This window comes from Cupressus sempervirens, chromosome 3 (genome assembly GCF_028749045.1).
Source record: "Cupressus sempervirens isolate cs-2001-9-10 chromosome 3, ASM2874904v1, whole genome shotgun sequence".
In the NCBI taxonomy this organism is placed as follows: domain Eukaryota; kingdom Viridiplantae; phylum Streptophyta; class Pinopsida; order Cupressales; family Cupressaceae; genus Cupressus; species Cupressus sempervirens.
Window position 1 is genome coordinate 97,784,847 of NC_143120.1, and position 23,069 is coordinate 97,807,915.

Sequence of the window (23,069 nt, forward strand, 5' to 3'; positions counted from 1 at the left end):
CAATACATCTTCTAACTATAAATGCAAGTGAAAGTCTTTTCAGAAATACTATAATAATTACCAAGTGTCCCAATGATGACCAAATAAATAGTGCAAAAGACGTCTTCAAACAACTATGTATTAAAAGAAGGAAACCATAGAGTCTAAAATTGTTGGATCAAGAGGATTTAAACTGCAATTATAGATAAAGGAGAACTAGGCAAAACCAACAGCTAATATTTTCAGCTAATATTATAAAATAGCGTTTAAAGTTTAACTTTAAGAGTGATAATTGTTGGACGAAGATTCTATTTTTTTAGGAAGTCCAAGCAAGTAGTAGAAACATCATTGTGAACTTACATTTTTCAGTTAATTATCACTTCTTGTGAAGCGAGTATCAAGGTCAAAAACAACTTGAGGAGGTTAAAAATTAGAAGATGGAAAACCTCAGTTCAAAAACAACTCAAGGAACCCCTCTAGAAATTACAAGATGAAAAAGCTAACTTCCATTGCTCAGATAATGGATGGGCGCCCATTAATCAAGCAGTTTTTAGAGACATTTCAAAGTCATTTCAGTAAAGAATGAACTGCTGCAGACAGCAGATAATGTTCCTTTTTTTCAAGATTATGTTTCAAGCGTTATATTTGAATAACATAATAAACGACTGAAACTGCACTTTCTGGGTTGATTTCCTATTTATAATCATTGTGCAACTATTATTTTCAGCAAGGATTTAATGGATTTAAAGACCAAAAAAGTTCTAGAATTTTGAAGATATTACATAGTGTGGAGAGCATGGACTAATGTGCTATCATCGTCAGTAAAGTCTGCATATGAACTGAGCCGGAGAAGTGGAAGCGGAAGCAAAGAAGTTTCAACAATGATGTTCAAAGGTGATACCATAATTATGATCTGTGCTCAGAAAAGATGACGAGTGGTAGAGGGAATTTTATCAAAACATATAATTAATGAAGAAATCAAGAATGTGTGTGGCATTGATTGTCAAGGTGCACAGCAGAAAGATTGGCATCTTGAAGAGCCAACATATAACAAAGATGCAGTACTGCCGCCATTGAGTTGTGGGAATACAATTAATGTAATACTCAACTTTCTGAAGGCGTAGACTATTTCCAAATAGAGCACTGACCACAAGCTCTCCGCAGGGCTCAAATCTATCCTGCATCATGGAGGGCCATAAATAAGTTCAAGGAGAACAGAAGTTCAAGCCATTGCACATTCATTAATTAGCAAGTTTGGTTTACACTGACGTCGAAGTAAGAGGAATACATCAAAAATTATGAATTTAGTTTAGCATCATTTCAAAGTTGCAGATTAAAATTGATTTGAAGTCCAAGAAGAGAAGAAATTTGCCTCTTTAAATCATAAATATTGGCAGGTCAACATGTAAGTTCAATTAGGAAAAAAATTGATAAAATTGTCTCATTACAACCCAAATGCTTATCGACGAATGTCAATTATGCAAAATGGACTTCAACAAAAATCAAAAGTAGAACCAACAGATAGCAGAAGTCGGACGCATAAAGATGTTAGTAGCTTCTTGAAGGCGTGTATTTCTTGAAGCTAATTAATCGAAGATTTATCACAAGCAATTAAGAATGGCACCTTATTGTGACCGAATTTCAATTTTTCACATTCATGAAAACACGGGAAGAGTTACATAGTTATTGATGGATGGAATTCAACTTTTCAGTTCTTCACATTCCCATGTCCTTTGACTCAATTCATTTTCAATGAGGACCTCAGTAAGATAACAGTGTGTGATTCATTTAAATTCCATTTATTCACTGCAAATTAAATGCTTTTCTCTGTTCTGCCCTGCTTTCTTAACATTTTGTGTCTGAATAAATTTGATAAATTTGATTACCTCGACTGAGTTTTAATGCTAACTGAGGGATCCCTTTGGAATCTGTAGCTGCGTGTACTACATTTTTTAGCATCAAATTCATAACTTGGGCATTGTTCTTCTCTTTCCTTTCCATTTGTAAACTTATGACCTCTTTTCCCATCTTATCAGAGATTCGTCATCCTTGCTCAACCAGAGTACTCCTTTCAAAATTTTCTTCCACATTAATTAAAATACTATATTCCTTTTCTATAAGTTGAAGACTATGAAAAAATAAATCTCACAACTTATTTAAGAAAACTTCTTGCAAACATTGTCATCACCTTCCAATATACAATCATTAACATAAACAATTACTACTATCAACTTATTATCTTTAATTTTAAAATAAAGATTACTGCCTGCCATACCTTTACAAGAAAGAGAGAATGCCTAGGATGTAATCATGATTACGAAACAAAGCTATCTATATATTAGGTCCTAAGAATTTTCTTTCTTTTTTCTTTCCAATCCTAAAACTTATGACCTTAGCTAGTTATATAGCATTGTTTCATAAGCATAGTTAGGTCCTCGGCATTTTCCTTCTCTTTCCTTTCCATTCATAATGTTATGACTTCTTTTTTTTTGTATATTTATATATTTGGAGTATTGAATATAATGCATTGACTGGAGATAAAATAAATCTTATGTACCTTTAAAAGTTAAAGGTAATTAATTTCCTCACAGCCTAGCCAACATAACCCCTGGTGTATGAGACCCGTTTAGAAAATGAGGGTAATTTGTTTGAGCTTCAACTTCATGATCATGTTTAGGAATAAACAGCTCTTGCAAATAGGTCTGAAAGAGGATACTGAGAATGCATACCAGCCATGGTAATGATAACTGATTATGCACTCCGTAAGCTTCAACCTCATAATCAGGCTCATAATAAACTGGTCCTGACGATCGGTCTAAACAAAAACAATAAACATGCATATCAGTTAAGTCAATGATTGATTTATATAAATGATGGAAACAATGACTATGTAAGAAAGTTTGATGCCCACAAATTGCATCTATGCACACTTACTCAAGGCAAAAGTAAAAGAGCTTATATTTAAATCTACTATAATTTAGAGTAACTACCCTCTATAATTATAAGGAATTGCATCTTAATTACCTCTATCCTAATTCAATTTGAATCCCCGTGTCACTAGTTGAATAGAAACGTCAGTCATTTGTATATGAAAGCATCCAGTGCACACATTAATTCTTGTCCTAGATTCAAGATCCGAACTTTGAGGACGCACAAAAATTCTGAAATTTTATATATCAATGATTTAACCTTTTAAATTGACTATTATTTCAAGAACTGAATATTCCAGTCGCATGATATATCCAGATTTCTTGCATTACTAGATAATTGTGCATAGAAATTATGCACGGATCTATCCGATGAAGTCAGTTTGCCCATGGCCGATGCAGTCTAATGAGAGCAAGAGATATGCATCAATTTGCAGGCTCGGAAATCAATACTTGCATTTGAACTTGGTATGCAATTTCCACCAAAAAGAAATTCCTGAGAATTTTGAAGATGAGTTTAGTTGCACTGTAGAATTAAACCCACAACGTAAGCTCCTGACTGATTGCAATAGGGTCCGTGGGCTTGGATTTACAATTATAAAACAAATAGCCAACTTCCAACCCTTACTACAAAACATGCGTTTCTTTTTTCTCTCTCATCTACATTATGGACATCAATACTTGCGCACAAGACAGCATTTTCATCTGTCAAGCTTATATTTCATCAGATTGAGTATGCTATCAGTCTCCCTTGTAACATGAATGGATGCTGCCATGGAACTCAACTATGCTTTACCGAGTTTCTTCGTCAAACGCCCTTCAATTTATCATAATCTGTATCCTTGTTCCATTGTCCCAGATGCCGATGCCCATATCCGTTTGGATGGCAACGCAAGATACATCCAGGGTATGTAAGATTTAGGTCAAAAATAGTCTGAAACATTTTCTCTTACCTCAATTTCCTCGTGAATTTTAAAGGAACGAAGGAGAATCCTCCATACACCAGAATTGGGCTCAACTGGCATCTTTTTAATGAAGCTCAGTGCCTCATTTAGACGCCCGAGACGACCAAGAAGATCAACCATACATGAATAGTGCTGCATGTCAGGTTCAACGTGATAATGTTGAGTCATGCAATCAAAGATCTGGTAGGCCTCATCGACAAGGCCTGCACGTCTGCATGCAGATAAAATATTATTAAAAGTGATGCTGTTTGGCTTTACGTCCATGCATTGCATTTGGTTAAAAAGCTCCAACGCATTCTTGGCAAACCCATGTAGTCCATAGCCGGCTATCATAGAATTCCATGAGGCTACATCTCTTTTAGCCATTTTGTCAAAGAGTTGTCGAGCTACCTCCAAGCTACCACACTTGCCATACATGTCTATGAGAGAAGTCGTAACAAAAACATCCAACTGGATTTTCTTCCCTCGTATGTACTCATGGATCCTCTTGCCTTCTGCCAGAGCTCCTAACTGGCCACAGGCTGAGATTGCACTGGTAATTGAAGTCGAATTAGGTGTGATGTTTTCCTGTAACATTTGATGAAAAAGTGTTAAGGCCTCCTTAGCATATCCATTATGGGCATACCCAACAATCATTGCAGTCCATGATACTACGTCTCTCTGTGACATTTTGTTAAACAATCGGCGTGCAGTTTTAACACTCCCACATGTAGCATACATGTCTATCAGAGCACTTCCCACAAAGCAATCTAAACCAAACCCATTCCTAACTATGTACTCGTGCAAGCACTTACACTGTCGAAGATCACCCAATTCAGAAAACGCCGGAAGAACGTTAACTATAGTACTCAACTCGGGTGCCACAGCGGTGCACCGCATTTCATAAAATAGCATCAACGCCTCATTAACACGTCCAGTGTGAGCATATCCACCAATCATGGCATTCCACGAAACAACATCTCTCTCGGGCATTTCGTCAAACACTTGCCGTGCGTCCTCTGAACTCAAACACTTGGCATACATATCTACCAGGGCAGTAGTCACAAAAACATGAGACTCATAACCTGTTACAACTATCTGGCCATGAATCCTCTGTCCGTGCCGCAATGCCGATAACCCGGCGCAAGCCTTGAGCGCCAAGGCATAGGTGAAGTTATTTGGGTATATGCCTGCCGATTGCATTTTGAAATAGATTGATAAAGCCTCATCGTAGAAACCCTTCCCAGCATACTGACCAAGTAATCCGTTCCATGGGAATGCGAGTCTTTTAGACATTTTGTCAAATTTTTGGTGTCCATTCTCATAAGTGTCATGTTTTGAGAAAAATCGGACCACTTTGTTACCCGATAAGACATTTATACCCCACCCACAGAAAATCTTGTGGGCATTTAGCTTTTGAGACTGTCTGACATGGGTACGCGCCAGTGCTAGAAAATTGAATGTACCCATTATTGAATTGAGGAACAGACAACGAAAAATGTGGTAGAACAGATTGACTGTCATTCGGTAAGAGGTATACGCTTCGACTGCAAATTAACAGAAGGGACAAGCCAGCTCGCTTCAGATGACGCTGTTTCACGAAATTTAACATAGTTCATATCCTCTGGGATGAGCGATTGAATAAATATTCACTCTCTGGTATTCCCTCTGAATTTTTAACCGTCCTCTTCGGGTTTACTGTTTGATCGTTTTCCGATTCAGATAGATGTGTTGACGATGTCAATTATAAACAACAAAATATTTGAAATCACTACATCTGGGAAAGAATGGTTTGAGTTTCGGTGCATTATGTTATGGAGGATAGTCCACACCATTTCCAATTACATATGGATTAATAGTCGATTTTATTTTATTTTTAAATTAACTTTTTACTTGGTGATTGATGAGTTAGTACACTAGAGGAAGAGACCCATGTTAAGCATAAATGTTTTGATGTAGTCGTATGGGAGAGTTTGCTAGTATGTTAGAGAGATGATTGATTAATTATGTGTTGCATTTTTCATAGTGTTTGTCATTGATGTTAACATATCAGCTTTTTGAGTACTTCAACTAGAATTGCAGAGGAAGATTCATTTGGCAGGGTTTGTGGTATGTGAGTTATGTTATATGCACTTGAAGGGATATTTAGGAACCTATCTTGACACTATGTCTATGTTTGTGGGAAGAGTTATGAAGATTTGTGAGTTACAAAAAGTTTTGTAGAAACTATTCTTAGAGAGAGGTTCTCATTGACAGTTTCTAGTAATTGCATTGTATTTTTGTGGTGACGTTGAGGACAATTTAGTGCACTTGGATTATGATTGAAGACATGTTCAGGATGCTATAATTAACATGGCAGAATCATATGTTTGTTTTGTGAGGATTTGTGAAGATTGTTCAACGTGTTGTTCCTAGGAAGTCGACCATTGTTAATATCTTTATTGGAAGTGTTAATTGTAATATAACATATATTCACTAGTACATTTCCCCTTGTTTTTCGACCAAAGGCCATATTGGCCTATGATTTCTTCTTTTATTTTCTTTTCTTATGCCCAAGTTAGTTGAAATTTCGACCAAATTGGGTTCATAATGAAAAAAAGAAAAGTGTATTCATCATTTTGTTATTTGGTGAGTTTGGTTGGTGGCGAGAGTTTGTTGTTCGATCTGTGCTTGGACTGTATAGGAACACCTCTCGGCAAAACAAGACCCTAGGATAAATTCTGGTTGCTCAAAGCTTACGAATGCTTATAGGTTGGAATGATACATATGTAGCATTTTCATTTTGCAGAACTACATAAGTTTTACATAGAAAAAATTTATGCAAAAATATTTAGGGTTAAAGTAATTATTTTTCCCCGTGGTGATTATGAGATTTAAATTAGAGATTGTTGTGGATTGGGATATTTGGTAAAGCTACTACAACCACAGGAGGCTCCATATCGGCTATGTTGTGTCCATGTAACCAATCATATATTTGGACTTGTTAACCTTTTTTGCAGGCTTATACATTGTAACTTGTGCTCTTTAGGTGTGCAGGGCTCATTTGTTAGTGTATTGAGTATATGCTTTTGGTAGATTTAGAATGCCTGTAATGGAAGATATTATCATATTTTTGAGCTTAGTAGGTATCTACTTGTAACTATGATATCTAACATATATTTCAGAATTACTGAAGAGAATAAGAAAAATGTCATCCTCTTCATTCTTTGGAACATGGTGAACTTAGGCATTGCATGATTAAAATCCTTTCATTGAAATGTGCCATAGATCTAGGTTTATACATCATAACATGTTCTCTTTAGATGTCCATGGCTCTTCGTCACTATAGCATTGTATTGTGTACATGCTTTTAGTAGATTTTGAATGCCTATAATGTATAATATTATCATGTTTTTACAATTTAGAAGGTATCTACTTATTACTATGATATTTAACATAAATTTCAGAATTGTTGAAGAGAATAAGAAACTTGCCAGCCTCTTCAATCTTTGGAGCATAGTGACCCTAGGTATGACATGATAAAATCCTCTCACTGAAACTTAGTGTAGATCCTTTCCCATGCTAAATATTGGCAACTTAAGCATCATGAAGGTCTGGCCTCTAGAGTTTGGACATAATGTTGATTTGAAGCATGGTGTTACCATTGAATATACATATTCCATTGGGAGAATGATGAGGAATGAAAGGCTGCATATAAAAAAATTCTAAATTCTATGATCTGCTACCAATCAATGAATGACTACACCCACCAATTGGTAGGAAAGAAGTTGAATGAATGTAATAGTTTAAATACACTAAGAATTGCTTACTCTTCTATAACTAAGAGATGTGTTCAAGAAATATAGATAAATGTAATACTGCTAAGGATTATCTTTTAGTTTGGTCCATTTAGCATCATCAGTAACCTCTAATACCTAGGTCACATCTCTAAGAATAATTTATCTCAACACATAACATGGGTGAATTTGAGCAAGGTGACCAATTTTTTCTTTCAAAATCATATGTGCAAATATAAACATTAAGTACAACATTCCAATATATTTTTCAGATATATTTTTTTGTGAAGAAAGACCACACCTGGCAATATAAACCTAAAACAAAATAACAAGACAATTGCTAAATTTAGGTCTCAATTTTGAAGAAAAGTTAATAAATGTAATTGTCCTTGCAAAAAGTGTAAGGGCTTAAAGAATTGAAGAATTCTAATCATAATAGCTCAAAGTCATTGTAGGCAACATGGTCACGTTGAAGGGGGCCATAATTTTCGTTGATTGGTGAATATGCATTTCCAACTCAAGGAACATGGAGGTGTGAATATCCAAGCTGAGGATAACACTCCCATGGAAGAAGATGATAATGTGCCAAAGGACATGATTGAAGAATATGGTAATATTGGCGCAACTAATGAAGATACTCATGATGATGGTACTAGCATATCTGATAATGATGATGAAGATGGTCTTGATATACCTATACTTAAGAAGGCACATGAGCCCCTATACCAAGGCTCCCAAAAAACTCTTCTCTCTGCTATAGTGTTGGTGAACTTGAAGGTTATGAATGGTTTATCCAATATAGCATTGTCGCGTATTCTAAGGTATGTCATTTTTGTCATCTTTAATGTTAGCATACCATTACTATTCATTATATTAACAATTCATATTTGTTGTTGTAGGTTGAAAGGTGAGTTTTTGTGACCACCACCAAACATTTTGCCTCATTTGTGCTGAGAATTAACTACCATTATGAATCAAATTCGAATAAAATATCAGACAATACATGCATGTCCCAATGATCACATTCTATATCATAAACAACATGAATTTGCAATAGAATGCCCTGATTGTCATATTAGTAGATATTGGTTAGACCAAATAACAAAAAAGTTGTCTCGCAACTTCTTCAGTACATTCCCATTATTCTACATCTTGAACGATTATTTAGTTGCACTAGCTTGGCACAATTTATGGAATACCGTGCACATAATAGAAGTCAAGATGACATTGTGTGAATGCCTGAGGATGGTTCTACATTTAAAGAGATAGAAGAAACATGGGCATACTTTAAAGAAGAACCTCGTAATCTCAAGCTTGTGTTGGTAAAGGATGATGTCAATCCATTTGGAGATATGAGATCTATTTACTCAATGTGGTCTATTTTTGTTATTAACAATAGCATTTCTCATTGGATGACCATAAAGAGGGAGCACATAATGTTGTCAATGATTGTACTAGGTATTTTTTCATTTAATAGTTATCTAAATTAATTTATAAATAGTGCATCAAAATGGTTATAATAATTATGTAATATTTATGTTCATTCAATTACTAGGTAAGTACCAAGTTAAAGATATGAACGTGTATATTGAGCCCCTTATTGATGAGTTGTTGAAGTTATGGAATGGGATCACTACGTATGACATCTCTAGATCAATAAGAGAAAGACAATTTTAATTCCATGCAATGCTTGTATGGACAATACATGATGCCCCTAGGCTAACTCATTTTTGTGGTATGTTATATTGTTAAGGTCATATATTTTTGGTCTACTATAGTGCTTACACATTATTGTTGTATACTTAAGTTGCGCATGATAATTGTACATGATCTAATTATACATGATCTTTTAGGTCCTTAGACAAAGGAAAAATTCACATGTCCAGTTTGTGGTCCAAAGATAAAATCTCATCATTCAAGAAGCTTAGGAAAGCAAGTGTTCAATGAGTTTAAACACTTTCTCCACAATAATCATAAGTATCGAATTACTAAAAAATGTATTTTTAATAGGAAAGAACAGATAACATCAAGGCCATGAAGAATGACACCTCATTTATGGAAGTTGGAATACAATCAATGAAATCGCCAAGGTAATGTCCAGTTTGTGGTTCAAAGTTTGAAATCTATATTTTGATATTGTATTTTATTTAGAAATGATGTAATTGATGCTCGTGAAGGTTGTCAAGGTATCAATAACCAACCTTCTAGAGGAATAAAAAGTTATCCTGCTCAATTTAGTAAGTTAGAATCTCTCAATCGTGCATTTTTTTGATGCTATGCATATTAGAAAGAATATAACAGAGACACTATGAAAAATATTGGATGAAAGGCATGATAGAGAAAAAATTGTCAAATTTTGTAATCGCATTCATGAATCCAATCATGCACTGAAAGATTTCATTGAATCAAATAGCAATGGAGACCACATAAATACGAGTGTCCTTCCTTGGTTATTAACAGAGCAACAAAGTGATGCATTAAAAGAGATCATTGAAAAATAATCCCCATAGGATTTGTTGCAAATATAAGCAGTCTTGTATCAAAGAAAGGTGATTTTGGGCCAGGGTTGAAAACATGTGATTGGCATACCTTCATCAAGATAAGTAGTAATGCCCGCCTGGAGATCCTTGGAATGAGGATTCAATTCAATCCAAGATTTTTTTTCCTTTTTTACAAGTATGAATGCACATGACAACATCATACAAGGATCACAAAGATTGCAACAGAAGACTTCACCACAATCCCGGCAACCAACGAATCTTCGAACACTACTACCAAACCGACACATGCAAACAAAAGCCAACAACAACCATGCACATGATGAGGATTCAAAGAATGACCACTCATCAACAAAACACCAAGCTGGGGTAAAATGTAGAATCTTAAAATTTGGCTAAGTCTAAAATCCTAAAGCCCTGAAATTTGTCTAAGTTTGAATTTTTGAAGCCCTGAAATTTCTTAAAATCTTTATTTTATCTCAGAGAGGTCTGAAACCTATCTCAAAATATTTGTCACATATGTTAAAATATATCTTAAGTATAATAAACAATATATTTTAAACCCCTTGGAAAGACTATTTTGAACTGGAAATGTGTGAAATCCAATAAGATGTCCAAAACCAACTTTCAAACCTTCCTCGACTAAGCCTAACTACCCCCTATTTCTCACACGAGAAAGTGCACTGGTCTCGAGTTTCAAACAAGATCTTGCATTACTATGCATGAGAAAGTGCATGGCTTTGCGCAAGAATTCACTGCACACCACGCAAGGATTTGCATCCCTGCGTGAGGAAATGCATTCTTGCACGAAGAAGTACACTCTCACATGAGGAAGTACATTCTCACATGAGGAATTGCATATCCACATGAGGAAACACATCAATGCGACAACAAAACAAGAATAAAAATCATAAAAACATGAAAATCTCCACACACCAGGGAGTACCAGATCCACGTAAATTGAGGAATGAACACTCGAGTGCATAAACAAGGAAAGAGGAACATCTATCCATCTAAACCATAGTAATAAAAACATATTGAATGCAACATCATAGTGAACAAAAGTAACATTGCAATGTACAGAAATAACATCACAATAACTGAATAATGAGACTAAGTACATAGTTCCTCCCAACTGTCAATAGCATCATAAGACCATCATGGATCCTAGCCATCCCCTGCGTGTCACATCCCAAGCCACCGATCAAATTTTTGGTACTATTGTAATAGGGACGTCACTACTAAAACATGCTACAATATAAGCATAAGGAAATCTAACATGCTAGTAGTAAAGCATAAGTTAATCCTTCAAGTAGATAACATCACCTATCACATGTTGAACATTGTAATAAGAAAACCTAACATGCTAACCAACAAATAATAGATAATCCAATATAACAAATTACATCATCTAGTCATATGCTAAACATCATAATATGAGAATGCATCAAATAAACTAACATCATCTAAACATGATATCCAAGCATTCCAATGAAAGCATAAATCACAAGAAAGCATACTTCAAAACTTGAAGCATCAAGTGAAAACATCTAGCAATGGTCGCACTAGAACAAAAGACTATCTATATACACTGACCCCTAGTAGTTGTATAGGTAGCTACGCCTCCCAAACATGTGGCACCCGTAGGTCCACACCTGTCATGCTGATGGAGATAATGATCCAACCACAAACACACAAAAACAACATCCATGGCTAACACTCACGCCAAACAGTATGATGGTTGTAACCAAGAACCTAAGACAATGCAAGGAGTAGAGGTCTTGGTCAGACACTCAATAGGCTACTAAGTAGGGGCTGACATCATGGAGAGTCACTTGGCATTGAAAAGCCAAAGCGTGGACTTTTGCAGATTCAACATCCCTCAACAGAAAGGCTCTAGCAACCCACATTTTTATTATCTTAAAATTTTATTACCAATCACACATTTCATTTAGTTATCACTTAATTAAAACTTCCTCCACCAACCCTCTAGGCACAATGATCACCAGGTTGTAGAATAGAAGCCCCCTTCATATGCCACCCTACCCTACCCATGCTCATCTCACGACAAGTGCCCATGGGCATGCATACTCCCATTCCAACCCCAATGATCATAACTTCTGGAAGTACAATGGAAGATCAAGACCTACAAGTCCTCTGACAAATGTACATGCACATACTCGTGTGTGGTGCACCACCATTAGGAAGATCAAAACACAAGGATAAGATGAGAACACAATGCAAAATATAACACCCAACAAAAAGTAACTCAGGAGGACGGATTCTACATGAATCCCAAGCCAATAAATCCATACATCATGAAATCACTCAACTGGCCTCAATTTGAGAGTATGGATTCTACATGAATCCCAATGATGTAGCAAGACCAAACATCATGAACTCACTCAATCGGCCTCAATCCGAAAGCATGGATTCTACACAAATCCTAGTGTCCACAAAACAATAACAAGGGTCTAAGAGAAACCATAACAACAGGTATAAAATCACTCAACCGAATGTGACATAGGGAGTATGGATGCGATATGTATCTTAATGCAACATAAAAGTGCAATAGTGGTCTAACTGATATCCAAATAGATCATCCAGATCCACGATCGACATTGTGCCAAGAAAACCTAAGAAAATAGGGTGGCATGCAAAACAAGGTAAAAATTTAAAATTTTGAAAAAACTTTGAAATTAAAACTCATTTGACCTTTGGGTACAAAAACCCCAAAAATCTAAAAATAATCAAGTTTGGACATTGTATGCAAAAATGGCCAGCATAACGGTGCAAAACCCCAAACCCTCATCCCAAAGAAAAGGGAAACATTTGTACCTGCCCAATCGGGTAGAATTAACATACAGAAATGGAGGGGAACACTAGTTCTCAACCTCCAAACAAACAGCTACCAAAAATAGAACCAGAAACAGAGCCAAAACAATAAAATAGGAAAGCCCTGCCTCACAGCCAAAAGGGCAAAATGGGAATTTGAACCATAAAATAAATAGCCCAAGAAGTAGTTAAAAATCACGACAATCCAAGGTTTCCCTGAGCTAGATCCAAGGAGCTCAACCTCATGACAATCCCATGCCCATAGCTCCCACAATGAACAAAATAGTAAATCCTCATGAAGAGGATTTTGGGTTTTACTCTCCAACTTTCTAATTCAAAAGTGAGAACTGAGGAATTAAATTCCTTTTTGGATATTTATTCACTTTTCAAGTGAATAATCAATTAGGGTAAATAACCAGCCAACCTAGTTAAACCACGAATCGACCCAAATGAAAACAAGCTATTCCTATAAATAGGAATTCATCTATGGTAAAGCTGCCAAAAATTAAAATAAATCAATTAAAAAGCCTGAAAACCCAAAAACACAAAAATTTCCTTAACAACTTTCACGACAATGTGAAACTCTAAATGCACAGACACGCTCATTGGTCTAATCACATAATGCAAATGAGTTCGGATTTAATAATCACCAAAAGGTTTAATTTAAACATTTAATTAAGGATACGTCAACCATACAGGGATAACATTGGTAAAATATGAATGGTTGAATCACTAACTCCATGTGCCACTGCCAGGGATATAAATCTTGCACACTAAACAACTCGATCAAGGGCAATTGCATATAATAACATAGCTTAAACAATAAATGCATTAAATCACCTAATTTAACTATTTATTTAATTATATTGAAATAATCTATTTACATCACTCACGTTTGCATAAAGCATAACAATGTAGGAATGAAGTAAATAACCATAGCATTAAATCTATCACATAACATAATCAGTGATATGCCCAAATACCAGATAACCAGATATCATCATAAAACACACTATCATCTCAAAATGCCATCATCATACAATATGATCAACTGAACAACATAGTAGTCTAACATCTATGATACTAAAATCAAGGTAAACATCTGACCCTTAGGTCATCTCACATGTAAAACATAACATAAGTAACAATATCTCTCAGATTAGAATATAACAAGGTAAATGTCTGCAACATATAACCAAATAATCCAAATGGACAATCCATTTCTAATCATTTAAGCATTTAATAAAGGTTGATTAAAGAACAACAAAAAGGCACTTAAAACACATAAGCAAACATAGTCATAAACATGACTAACCACTGCTACAGGAACCTAGTCCAATGTAGCATGGTAATAGTATATAGTGAAATCTTTGCACACATCTCAAAGTAATCATAGAACAACCTCATAATACCACATCAATCCTAGTAAGAAATGGCACAAACCTTAGTGAAACATAAATCATATCATAATCTCATAAATCAGTCAAAGCATAATCAAGGCAACTGATATAGAAACATACATCAAATCACCTTTATGGTGTAGACCACTCATGGTCACAATCATGATCCCATCTCGAGGATAGATCAACAAGGTTGCATCCATCAGGATGACTTACACAAGTCAAATGGAAGAGGCACTACATCATCCTCCCCAAAGACTAGGCTTACTCCTAGAAGCCTACAATCCAAGAATAGAAACCAAAACACACAAGAACCAAAAATCAAAATTGAGAAAAAGGAATGACTCAAAAAACTCTTCAAAAGTCAAACCAGATCACTCCAACATTCTCAAACCATCTCATCAACCCCCAAATAGGTCAACAATAAGAGAAAGGTTTCACACTAACACAAGGTCCTCCGACAAGGAGCCTTCTACGTGTTAGGAAAAACCCAACTAGCCATAAAGTCAACAATACAAGGTAAGGAACAAGCCACTCTACCTCATCAACAGGTGCCCCAACTAAACATGCACCTACCACATGACCATAAACAAGGTCAAAACAAGACACACTTCCAACAAGAGTTGGAATCATGGGGAATAACCATCCCAAAATTTCCAAGAATACTATCATGTCACACATGAGCATTCTGGAATCCATGTAAACTCACCCTTAGAATAAAGAGGATGATAGTTTACAACAAAAGCACACACCAAAGGATACTCACCACCACTAACTGCCAAGTGTAGGAGCACAACTCCTTTCCAAGGTACAAAAGCTCAACTACCACTAGAAACTAGGGTTACACAACCCAAGTAGACAAGATATCATCTTTCCACAAGGTTCAAAGACTTTCGTCAATGGACACAATCATGTAATGTCTGCATACCAACTCATAATATGGTAACATGTGTCCAAAAATACCATGTCCCTCCAGCACCATGCTAGGAATACCACACCCAACCTACCACTAAACTCAATCTCTAGCCTCAAGTCAATGGTCAGTGAGAAAACTTGATTGAGACAATCCTCTTGAAGAACAAGCTTAGGGAGAAAAATCTATATAGTATTAGGACGGAGAAGGAGTCTCTCTCAACCTCTGCACTAAATCAACCCAAGACGCGTTAGGGAACTCACACTTCCACCAACCATCAACATACTCAATTGGGAACACTAACTGAGCTAGTGGCATAACCATGCTAGCCTACTCTCACAAGAGAGAAAAGGATATAGAGATGGGCCAGAGTCAACATCCAAAAAGGAGAATCTAGACTCATCAAAGAACTGAGTCACTCCCAAATGACAAGGCAACATCAACCTTGAGCAAGGTACACTTATAGGCTACACTACACCTCATGAAGGTGAATCAGTGCAATTTGAAACACACAAACCCCAAAAAGTACCTAGTAGATTATGAAGACTGGATAACTCTTCCATTAAGAATAACATGAAGAGTTAAATTTCTCCAATGGCCATAAATATGATAAGTCATGATTAAATTGGCCTCTACTCGATAAAAGGGTACTCAGAACATTGATCAACAACTCTAGAAGGGTGAATGAGATGCTTGTTGTTCCCCAAGCAAAAATTCACATTAGCACAATCTCACACGAAGTTTCTCAACAAACCAAGCAAGAAAGTGCAATGAACTAAGCGAGAAAGTGCATGACCACTAGTTTCCCACATGAAATTTCAAATCAGTGTAAAAATTGCCTTCACTCCAGAGGCCATAACTTTCACGTCCAGACTTGGATTGAATCCATTTTAAAAGCATCAAAAATATATTGACAAGGACTACAACATGATGGAGCTTCAAGAGTCCTAAGATCAAAGAGCTTGATTCACCACTAAAGACAACACCACATAGGCAAAAACAACAATCTTGGTTACCAAGACAAGTGACGGATGAAACGTCCAAAACCACTCAAGAACACACATGCCCAAAACCACAGAAGACATAGAAAGAAAGGTAATTCACATACTAAAACTCATGATTACTTATCTTTCATAATTTCATTACTTAAACATAACTTGAGCACTAATGCACAATGAAATTGAATGGTTTTCAAAGCAAGAGTTCAAGAGTCACCATAAAACAAGTAAATATTTTCAATTTCTTTCAAGAACAACATCATGCTTACTTATCTTTTAAATCATCCAATTACTTTAACAACTTTAAATCTATCAAAGACACACTAGCATGTTCTCCATGATATTATCCCTAATACATACTACTGGAGGTTTGAGATGAACATGATAGAGTCACAACACAAAACAAGACAACAGTAAAACACATTCAGAATAGTCATCATGAACTAAAACAAAAGGCCCAAATGGGGAATGTCAATTCCAATAGTGAATCACAAAAGATCTCATTTCAACAATAAGTAAAATGTGACAACTCTCACAAAGAGAGTAATAGAGAAATATTGATGACTACTCCAAGAGGAGAAAATACTGAAAACCAATACTAGCCCAACAACATGAGGAAAATACCTCCAGCCAAATAAAATAAGGCCTCAATCAAATCACATTACATGTGATGACTGACAACAATCACACAAAAGGGATAAATCACCACACAATGCTAAGGAATACATCATCCTAAGAGTGTTAGAGAACACACTCACACACATCAAGCAGTATACCATCAGTAACCTCATGCATATGCAGACAACAATAATTTCCATGCAATGCAACATTTAGATATCCATCAAATTAATACAGTTTTTCACAAGCTTATGAAGCAATCAAATCAGGGACTTAAGTCATTAACCCAAGGATATAATGCAAAACCTACTCCTTTGCAATGATTCACAATAAACACTTATACCTCAATGAAACCAACCATTTCATTACTATAATGAAAAAAATAAAGAATCACAAATAAGATTCATCTATTACTTACAATTAGGAGAAAAATAGGGAATCAATACACCTTTCTTCACAAGGAGAAACAAAAGAAGGCACTCAAAGCCAACAGAAGGACACTAATTAGTGGTTCCATCCAAAGAGGTCACACATGCAATCAACCAAACAAAGGCATATCGATTCTGTCTACAAAGCAAGGGAAGACCCAATTCCTTCTCCTCACATTGATCTAGTCACATCTACTAGACAAGCGAGTCCATCACAAGTAGATACCAAAGCAACAAAGATCATGAACTCTTCACCAAGACACTCGCACTCACACAATGCAACACCAACCATATGGCCAACATAAACACAGAGATCCCAATGTTTGAACATGGGCTCTAATACCAGATGTAATGCCCCGACTGGAGATCCTTGGAACAAGGATTCAATTCAAGCCAAGATAATAAAAAAAAAAAATTTACAAGTATGAATGCACATGACAACATCATATAGGGATCACAAAGATCGCAACGGAAGATTTCACCACAATCCCATCAACCAACGAATCTTTGAATGCTACCGCCAAACTGACACACGCAAACAAAAGCCAACAACAACCACACACATGATGAGGGTTCAAAGAACAACCACTCATCAACAAAACACCAAGCTGGGTAAAATAAATAATCCTAAAATTTGGCTAAGTTTGAATTTTTGAAGCCCTTAAATTTCCTAAAATCTTTATCTTATCTCGGAGAGCTCTGAAACCTATCTCAAAAGATTCATTGCATTTATTAAAATATATCTTAAGTATAAGTTCTTATACTTAAATGATAAGTTCTTATACTTAAATGATATATTTTAAACCCCTTAGAAAGACTATTTTGAACTAGAAAGATGTGAAATCCAATGAGGTGTCCAAAACCAACTTTCAAACCTTCCTCAGCTAAGCCTAACTGCCCCTTGTTTCTCATGTGAGAAAGTGCACTGGTCTCAAGTTTCGTGTGAGATCTTGCATCACTGCGCATGAGAAAGTGCATGGCTTCATGTGAGGATTCGTTGCACACTATGCGAGGATTTGCATCCCTATGCGAGGAAATGCTTTCTCCCACAAAGAAGTACACTCTTGCATGAGGAAGTACATTCTCACACAAGGAACTGCCTATCCATGTGAGAAAACACATTAGTGCAACAACAAAACAAGAATAAAAAGCATGAAAACATGAAAACCTCCATGTCGAGGAGTATTGGATCCACGTAAATTGAGGAATGAACACTCGAGTGCATAAACAACAAGGAAGAGGAACATCTATCCATCTAAACCATAGCAATAAGAACATATTGAATGCAACATCGCAGTGAACAAAAGTAACATTGCAATTTACAAAAATAACATCACAATAATTGAACAACCAGACTAAGTACGTAGTTCCTCCCAACCGTCAATAGCATCATAAGACCATCATGGATCCTAGCCATCCCCCACGTGTAACATCCCAAGCCACCAATCAAATTGTCGGTACTATTTTAATAGGGACATCACTACTAAAAAATGCTACAATATAAGCATAAAAAAATCCAACATGCTAGTAGTAAAGCATAAGTTAATCCTTCAAGTAGATAACATCACCTATTACATGTTGAACATCATAATAAGGAAACCTAACATGCTAACCAATAAGCAATAGATAATCCAATATAGAAAATTGCATCATCTAGTCATATGCTAAACATCATAATATGAGAATACGTCAAATAAACTAACATCATCTAAACATGATATCCAAGCATTCCAATGAAAGCATAAATCACAAGAAAGCATACTTCGGAGCCCAAAGCATCAAGTGAAAGCATCCAGCAACGGTCACACTAGAACAAAAGATCATCTCTATACACCGGTCCCTAGCAGTGGTATAGGTAGCTATGCCTCCCAACCATGTGGCACCCATAGGTCCACACCCACCATGCTGATGGAGATAATGATCCAACCACAAACATACAAAAACAACATCCATGGCTAACACTCATGCTAGATAGTATGATGGCTATAACCAGGAACCTAAGACAATGCAAGGAGTATAGGTCCTAGTTAGACACTCAATAGACTACTAAGTAGGGGCTAACATCATGGAGAGTCACTTGGCATTGAAAAGCCCAAGCTCGAACTTGTGCAGATTCAACATCCATCAACGGAAAGGCTCTATCACCCAAATTTTTATTATCTTAAGATTTTATTACCAATCACACATTTCATTTAGTTATCACTTAATTAAAACTTCCTCTGCCAACCCTCTGGGTACAATGATCACTAGGCTGCAGGATAGAAGCCCCCTCTATATGCTACCCTACCCTACCCATGCTCATCCTATGACAAGTGCTCGTGGGCATGAATACTCCCATCCCAACCCCAATGATCATAACTTCTGGAAGTACCATGGAAGATTGGGACCTACAAGTCCTCTAAAAAATGTACGGGTATGTACTCATGTGTGGTGCACCACCATCAAGAAGATCAAAACATAAGGATAGGATGAGAACACAATGCAAAATATAACACCCAACCAAAAGCAGCTCAGGAGGATGGATTCTACACGAATCCTAAGCCAATAAATCCATAAATCATGAAATCACTGAACCGGCCTCAATTCAAGAGTATGGATTCTATACGAATTTCAATGATGTAGCAAGACCAAACATCATGAACTCACTCAACTGGCCTCAATTTGGGAGCATTGATTCTACACGAATCCTAGTGTCTACAAAATAATAACAAGGGTCTAAGAGAAACCATAACAACAGGTATAAAATCACTCAACAGAATGTAACATCGAGAGTATGGATGTGATATGCATCCTAATGCAACATAAAAGTGTAATAGTAGTCTAACTGATGTACAAATAGATCATCCACGTCCATGACCCACATTGTGCCAAAAAAACCTGAGAAAACAGGGCAGCATGCAAAACGAGGTAAAAATTCCAAATTTTGGAAAAACTTTGAAATTAAAACCCATTTGACCTTTGGGTACAAAAACCCCAAAAATCCAAAACTAATCAAGTTCAGATACCGTATGCAAAAATAGCCAGCATAATGGTGTAAAACCCCAAACCCTCATCCCAAAGAAAAGGGAAATGTTCGTACCTGTCCAACTGGGTAGAATTAACATATAGAAACATAGGGGAACACTAGTTCTCAACCTCCAAACAAACGGCTACCAAAAATAGAAGCAGAAACAGAGCCGAAAGAATAAAATAGGAAAGCCCTACCTCACAACAAAAAGGGCAATATAAGAATCTAAACCATAAAATAAATAGCCCATAGAAGTAGCTGAAAATTGAGGCAATCCAAGGTTTCCCCAAGCTAGATCCAACAAGTTCAACCTCACAATGATCTCATGCCTATAGCTCCCACAACAAACAAAATAGTAAATTCTCATGAAGAGGATTTTGGGTTTTACTCTCCAACTTTCTAATTCAAATGTGAGAACTGAGGAATTAAATTTCTTTGTGGATATTTATTCACTTTTTGAGTGAATAATCAATTAGGACAAATAACCAGCCAACCTAGTTAAACCCCAAATCGACTCAAATGAAAATAGGCTATTCCTATAAATAGGAATTCATCTATGACAAAGTTGCCAGAAAATAAAATAAATCAATTAAGAAGCTCGAAAACCCAAAAACATAGAAATTTCCTTAACAACTTTTGTGACAATGTGAAACTCTAAATGCACAGACATGCTCACTGGTCTAATCACATAATGCATATGAGTTCGGATTTAATAATCACTGAAAGGTTTAATTTAAAAATTTAATTAAGAATATGTCGACCATACAGGGATGACATTGGTAAAATATGAATGGCTAAATCACTAACTCTATGTGCCACTGCTAGGGATATAAATCCTACACACTAAATAACACGATCAAGTGCAATTGCATATAATAACATAGCCAAAACAATAAATGCATTAAATCACCTAATTTAACCATTTATTTAATTATATTGAAATAATTTATTTACATCACTCATGTTCGCATAAAGCATAACAATGAAGGAATGAAGTAAATAACCATAGCATTAAATCCATCAAATAACATAATCAGTGATATGCCCAAATATCGGATAACTAGATATCATAATAAAACACACTGTCATCTCAAAATGCCATTGTCATACAATATGATCAACTAAACAACATAGTTTTCTAACATCTATGATACTAAAATCAAGGTAAACATCTGACCCTCGGGTCATCTCACATGTAAAACATAACATAAGTAACAATATCTCTCGGATCAGAATATAACAAGGTAAATGTGTGCAACATATAACCAAATAATCCAAATGGACAATCCATTTCTAATCATTTAAGCATTTAATAAAGGTTGATTAAAGAACAACAAAAAGGCACTTAAAACACATAAGCCAACATAGTCATAGACATGACTAACCACTGCTACAGGAACCTAGTCTAGTATAGCATTGTAATAGTACATAGTATAATCTCTGCACACATCTCAAGGTAATCACGAAACAACCTCATGATACCACATCAATCCTGGTAAGCAATGGCATAAACCTCAGTGAAACATAAATCATATCATAATCTCATAAATCAGGCAAAGCATAATCAAGGCAACTGATACAAAAACATACATCAAATCACCTCTACGGTGTAGAACACTCATGGTCACAATCATGATCCCATCTTGAGGAGAGATCGACAAGGTTGCATCCATCAAGATGACTAACAGAAGTCAAATGGGAGAGGCACTACATAAGTCATGTTCTCTATTTACAATATAATTTGTAAAATTGCATGTACTACCCATTGTATTATTTCATAATATTTTGAATAGATCATTTTTTAATGATTTTAGTACATCCTACCTCTATCCCTCCCACATTAGTTTGACAATAGTATTAAATAAGTTATATATGATCTTGGGAAATACATGAGGTTATAAGTGTTATTTCTTAGATATGTTGTCCATATATTATATTTATGACTTACTTTATTTTTTATGTAATCTATTATATATTTTTATCTAAAATCTCATTTATATGTTCTTGTGCATTGAATCTCTTTTAGGTGGTTATCACCTAAGTGTCTACCTTCAAATTTTTCAAATGCTCAAGAATACTACATCATACATCAAGTTGAGGAGATTGAGTTGTGTGGAGTTGTACAAACTAGGTCAATGTGGATAGTTGAGAGGCACTTGAAATTTATGAAGGGCTTTGTTTGATAAAGAGCATGGCCCAAGGGTTCTATGGTAGAGGGATATATGATATACCAGACCATGGTGTACATAAGTGAATATCTTCTAAAGTTTGCAGCAAATATCCATGTACATCGCATTTGGGATCCAATCTCTATTAACAAATCCAAAGCAAAGTACTTGACGATGAAAGGTAGGTTGTAGAGAGTGAGAGGTAATTATAAGATGTTATTGTAGTTAATTTATCCTTTTCCATTAACAATATAAGTTTTTTCTAATTGTTCTAGTTGTTTTCTTTATAGTTGGTCATGAATGGAATGCACTACATTTGTATATTGCAAACAATCTTGATTGAACAGCGGTATGGATTCAATAGTCTCAAGAGAATGGTTGCTCATTAACATAGGAAGGTGTTGTATCATTCGTTAAAGAATCTCGTTGTAATGGAGATCTCAATGTTATGCCAATGGTACTTGATCTAGCATATGGTTTAGGAGATAGAGAGGTAAGTAAAAGATTACTATTCATAACCCATGAGTTTAATATCAACTCATAGATCAATGCAAATAATCTTGACATGTTTGAATAAT

General features: G+C 35.7%; 1 pseudogene across 1 annotated transcript; it reads right to left on the reverse strand.

Moving 5' to 3' along the window:
* Positions 1–920: 920 nt before the first annotated feature.
* Positions 921–5,509, reverse strand: LOC149564965 (pentatricopeptide repeat-containing protein At1g11290, chloroplastic pseudogene; annotated as a pseudogene). Its single transcript, XR_016361979.1, has 3 exons — positions 3,004–5,509; positions 2,709–2,794; positions 921–1,157 (listed from the first exon to the last, which is right to left on the reverse strand). The product of XR_016361979.1 is annotated as a pentatricopeptide repeat-containing protein At1g11290, chloroplastic pseudogene (transcript).
* Between the last annotated feature and the right edge of the window lie 17,560 nt (positions 5,510–23,069).